Raw genomic sequence first — 6032 nt, forward strand, 5'->3', positions numbered from 1 at the left:
ATCTATGGAGCTCAAGACTTTTTTCCACCAGAAGCTAGTTTCCCAAACCATCCAAAAAGCCCACGTCTGGGAAAAGAGCCTGATTTTCCTGCTCCACCTCCTCCAGGGGATGTGTGTGGATCCCCTGAAGATAGCGCTCCAGCAGGGGAGGTTTTCCCACATGATGAAGAAAGCAATTTCGTTAGTAGAGGGGAGTCAATTCCTCCACCTGCCGCAGAAAATTTCACTGGACATCGTGAAGACAACTCCCTCCCTGGGAACACGTTCCCAGAGGAGCCCGGCTGCTCCTTTACTAGTGCCGGGAATGCCATTCCTCCTCCTCCTCGAGGAAACACGCGTGGGGCTCCTGAAACTAAGTTTCCATCAGAGGCTGTGTCCCCAAATTCTCCGGGGATCCATCCCAGCGGAAGGGGGCCTCCTTTCCTCCTTGCTCCACCAGGAACCATAGCCCGAGCTCCTGAAGCTTCTTCACGATCAGAAGCTGGATTCCCAAAGTCTCTGTGGAGCAAGTTTCTAAGAAGGGGGTCCCCTTTTCTCCTTCCTCCACCAGGAACCATGGCTGGAGCTCCTGAGGCAGCCTTCCCGCCAGGGGATGTAGTCACCAAGTCTCTGTGGAGCCAGCTCTTAAGAAGGGGGCCTCCTTTTCTTCTGCCTTCACCAGCTACTATGGCTGGAGCTTGTCACCCTTCTTTTCTGTTCCCCAAGCACGCATATCGCCAGCTCAGGAGACAGGGCCTCCCTTTCCTGCATTCTTTCCAGGAAAAAGGTCTGGGATACCTTGGTTTTATTTTTCAGCAGGGGATTTCCCTGGCCCAGCACATCCTCCCCTCCCAGTGAGAAATGTCTGTTGACTGAGTGGTTTCCCCAGTCATCTTCCCCCAAGAGCTGGATGTCCCCACTGTGTCCACATTGTCAAAGTGGAAGTGAGGATTCTGCAGGTCGATTCCACCTTGAAATGATCCAGCTACTGAACTTTAAAACCAGGAGAAGAAACCTGGCAACATTAGGATCTTCTTCCAAAGTCCTTCGAACTGCTCTCTTGTTTTCAAGATTAATAGAATTATAATTCTCATGATAGTATAGTATAGATGATTTAACTGTGAATCCTATTGTTTTATTTCCATTTATTTTATTTAGGTGGTATATTTTATTTTCATTTAAATCTAGATAGTATAAGCATTTTAGTTTTATTATTTAATCTATTATTACATAAACAGTAACTGGAGTTTGATGTATGTAACTTGCACTGGGGTTATTTTAAACCCCAGCAGCTTTGCCTTCATACCAAGTATTGTATTTACTATAACTGAAGACCAGAGAGGAGGGAAGATCTCCTTTGAAAATATTTTTGACTTCTTTCTCAGTTTGAGTTTAAATTACTACTGCTTTTACTCACTACACTTTACCTCAAAAAATTTTTTTTAAAACTTCACCTCAAAATAAAACCTAATAGCATTATAATTGTCAAGATGCTATTTCATAAATTTATGATTTAAATTCAAATCTTTTTGCATATGATGAAGCAAATGAGTATGAATAAAGTCATGATACTGTAAATGCTTTCTAAAAAATGACTGTTTACTCCAATTGTATTTTATTTTCATTTAATTCTAGATAGTATAACTATTTTAATTTGCTTATTTAATCCACTATTGCAGAAATAATAATTGGAGTTTTATGGATGTAATCTTGCATGGGGATATTTTAAACTCCAAAGTCTCTGTCTTTATTCTGTATTGTAGACCAATGTGAAAGTGATGTCTCTTTTTAAGGTATTTTGACTCTCTCTCATTTTCAGTTTAAATTCACTACTGCTATTTGGTCATTATACTTTATGTGAAATTGACGCTTAATTGAATTATAACACACAATTATATAATATAATAAATATATAAATATTTAATTTATTATTTATTTTTAATATTAATTTTAATATTTAAAATATATAATATATTATATATTATATTAATACTATTATATATTAATACTATTATATATTAACAATATATTATATATTAATAATATATTATTAATATATAATATTGTACTATTAATATAATATGATATAATATAATATTATTATGCATAATATAATATTAGATATATAATATATTATACATAATATAATATAACATACATATTATAATATAACATTATTATAATATAATATTAATATAATATAATAATGTTAATATTATAATAGTATAATATATTAATGCAATATATTATAATATAATATTATTGTATATACTATTATAATATATATAACATTATTTATATATAATATATATAATATATAATATATATGATATATAAATATAATAATATATACTATTATATATATTATATATAATATAATTATATATATTATATATATTAGTAATATATTAATGTTATATTATTATGATGTATTATATGTAATATAATATATTATATTATTAATATTATTAAGAATATTTAAATATTAATGTTAATATTAATTTTAATATTTTATAAATATAATATTTAATACATTTTATAATTTAAATATGAGTTGATTTTATTCATGTGGTACATTTTACTTTCATTTATTCTAGATAGTATAACTATTCTAATTTGATTATTTCATCCACTGTACAAAAAAATTGGAGTTTTGTCTATGTAATCTTGCAGTGGGGTATTTTAAATCCAAAGGCTCTGTCTTTATTCCAGGAAATGCATTTATTCTAATTGTAGACAAATGTGAAAATAAAACTCTCCTTTCAAAGGACTTTTGACTTCTTCTCATTTTCAGTTTGCATTACTGCTGTTATTTAGTCATTACACTTTTTCTCAAATTGAAGCTTAGTACAATAATAATTCTTAGGATGGCATTTTATAAATACATGATTTAAATATGAATCTTATAATTTTATTTTCACTCTGTTTTGTTTAGATAGTGCATTTTAATTTCATTTTATTTCCAGAAAGTTTATTTTAATTTGATTATTTAAACCACAATTACATAACAAATAATTGGAGTTTTATGTACATCATCTTGCAGTGGGGCTCTTTCAAACTCCAAAGGCTGTGTCTTTATGCCAAGAAATGTATTCACTATAATTGTAGACCAATGAGAAAGTGCTTTATGCTCAATTAAATAACTTTTAATTGAATTAAAAGATAAAGTGCCCAGAGATCATTCAAGGTGATCATTAATTAATTCAGAAACAAACTCTGGATCATAAAACAAGACTCAGTACATTTAGAAGGAAAGAATACAATTAGAAAGAAATAGCTGCACTGGAAAGTTTTACTATGTTTTTTTTTGTATTTATTTTTTATTTTTCAAATTAAAAAAAATTATTTTATTGTTGTGCTGGGTAGGTGTAAATAATGGTCCTTACAAAGGTTCTTGTAACACATGAAATACATCAGACTTGAGTTCTCCCCCTCGTCCCCTTTGAGGAATAGTTTCAACTGCCATCTTTGTTCCATTTATGTTCATGTGTCCACAGTATTTGCACCATATTCACCTCTACCCCCTTTCCCCACCTCTCCTCCCACCTTCCAGTGGTTTCAACCCCCTCCACCCACTGAAAGGACCTGTTCCTCCCTCCTTTTTCTGATTTTGCAAACGAAAAGGAAAATAAATGACATTTTTGCTTATTTAAAATAGCTGCACAGGGAATTTCCTGTGCACTTCCATGTATATATGTGTTATAGCCCAATTTGCTTCATTTCCTCTATTTTTCCTCTTTCAATTTTAGTCCCTTTCTTATGGGTGTTTCAACCAGTTTAAAAATTCTATATTCATTCTGGTATAGAGAGTGTATCAAGCACATTCCCCTCAGCTTCCTTCTTGTATACTCCCTGGCTCCTGTGTGACCTCCCCTTGGTGCATCCTCTTTTCATTACTGCTACACTTGTGTCAGGTCTATATTCCGCATATGAGAGAAAACATGAGGCTTTTCACCTTCTGAATCTGGCTGCCTTCACTTACCATGATGTTCGCCAGCTGGGCGCAGGAGGCTCAGACCTGTATCCTCTCAGGAGGCAGAGAGCAGGAGGATTGAGGTTCAAAGCACGCCTGGAGAAATAGTTCCTGTCTCCAAAAACCCATCACAAAAAATGGTGCTGGAGTGGCTCAAGATGTAGGTCATGAGTTCAAACCTCAGTACCCCAATCCCTCTCCCCCACATAAAAAAGCTCTCTCTTTTTGCAAAACAGCAGGTGTAGCATAGTATTGCATGGGTTTTTTTTTTCTTTTTCTCATTGCTGGTGTTTGAACTCAGGCTTGGTAGGCAGGTGTCCTACCACTTGAGCCCCTCCACCAGTCCAGTAACGGCCTCTACATGAGTCACACAGTAAGTCCTTGGTCAGTATCAAAATCAAGTATCATGGACTGGGGGTTTGGCTCAAGTGGTAGAGCTCTGCTTTGCAAGTGGGAAGCCTGGAGTTCAAATCCCAATGCTGCCAAAAAAAAAAAAAAGACCCATGTCATTTCAAGTAAGATACATCACAAGTTTCTTGGAACAAAAACTCTAATGGGGTCTAGAGTTAATGAAGAGCTTTGGCAGACTGTGAGCCCCTTCCTGCAATAGTGCTTTAGCATAGAGTCTTATTTTGATTTAGAGACAAGGTATGATTGTGTCCAATGGTGATCCAATAGGGAAGTACATCTGCATGTTTCAGTGCTGCCACTAATTATGAATCAGTGAGTAAATAATTGAAATCAGTAGGTTTTCCAATGTGTACACCCATGCTTTAGTGTTGTGTGAACATCTTTATCTTCAGGACAAATGAGACCACCCGCTACCCAGGAGGCTGAGCTCAGGAGAATCACCTTTTGGGATGTTGGCTGCATCCTTCGCACATGTGAGTGCAGCCCTCTGGAGAGGTGCACCTGACAGCCCTGAGGGTCTGGATGGTTTCCCTCCAGTTAACGACATAGTGACCATAACTACGGTGTACCACCTTGCCCAGCAAGACCAATGGCAACAGTGGAAGCTTCTTTCTTCCAGAAACCTCTTTGGTGTGTCAGTTCTGATTGCACTGTAACACCAACCTTCAATTCATCATCAGTGGTGACAATGGGCTTAGGGTCAACTTCAACCAAGCCAAATCTCAAAGAAGGGATCTAGAGGTTGCTGGGCAGCCACCAGCAGATGGTCACTTGTTGCTACTTAATGCTTTCTCAAGTGCACTGTGTACGGCTATCATCTTAGCCTTTTTTTTGGTCAGGACTGGGGTTGGAACTCAAGCCCTCATGCTTCATAGACAGCTGCTCTCCCATGGGAGCTCCTACACATGCCCCTTTTGGGGTGGGAATTTCTCAAGATAGGATAATGCAAACTATTTGCCTGGGCTGACTTGGAACCTTGATTCTTCTGACCTCTGCCTCCAGAGTAGTTAGGATTACAGGGGTGAGCCACCGGCCCAGCTCATCTTAATCTCTTAGTTCCCTAGGGCCTAGACTCTGGGTTCCATGGGACTAATCTAGATCTGTGTCATTCATTACCTTATCCCTTGGGCCTAAGTCAAGTCCTGGCACATGGTAGGCCATTAGGGAATATTTGTAGAAGTAAAAAGGTGACAGAACAACCTACCTTGCAACTTCTCTCCTGCTCACTGGCTCCAATCGGTTGTAGAATGAGCATCATCAAGGTTCTCTCCCATGATATCTTCATCCAAAATGAGCACAGGAGAGGCCGATGCAGGGGGAGAAAGACCATGTTTACGAGAAACATTTGCTGATATTGCTGACAGGTATTGTCCATAGAAATTATTCAACACATCGTGTAAATTTGTGACTTCTAAACTATTACAGTAATGATCAAACTCAAAACTCATGTACACTGTTATTCAAAGAGGAGCTGAGGGTCGGAAAATGTAAGCCTTTACTTCTTTCTCCTCTTCCCTTACCGTGAGCCATGTCTGGGTAGCCACTTCCTGGGTCACTGCAAATGGCTCCCCCTGTGCCACCTACCACATAATGAGAGCTGACAGATAAAGTATAGGATGCCAGTTTTATGTGAATTTCAGATATACAATTAATTGTTTTGATTATCTTA

General features: G+C 36.7%; 1 non-coding gene across 1 annotated transcript; it reads left to right on the forward strand.

The window, feature by feature from the left end:
- Positions 1-1510: 1510 nt before the first annotated feature.
- On the forward strand, positions 1511-1573 carry LOC141422235 (small nucleolar RNA Z39). Its single transcript, XR_012446836.1, has one exon. It is a non-coding gene; the product is annotated as a small nucleolar RNA Z39 (small nucleolar RNA).
- Positions 1574-6032: the final 4459 nt, after the last annotated feature.

This window comes from Castor canadensis, chromosome 3, assembly GCF_047511655.1.
Source record: "Castor canadensis chromosome 3, mCasCan1.hap1v2, whole genome shotgun sequence".
Lineage (NCBI taxonomy): Eukaryota > Metazoa > Chordata > Mammalia > Rodentia > Castoridae > Castor > Castor canadensis.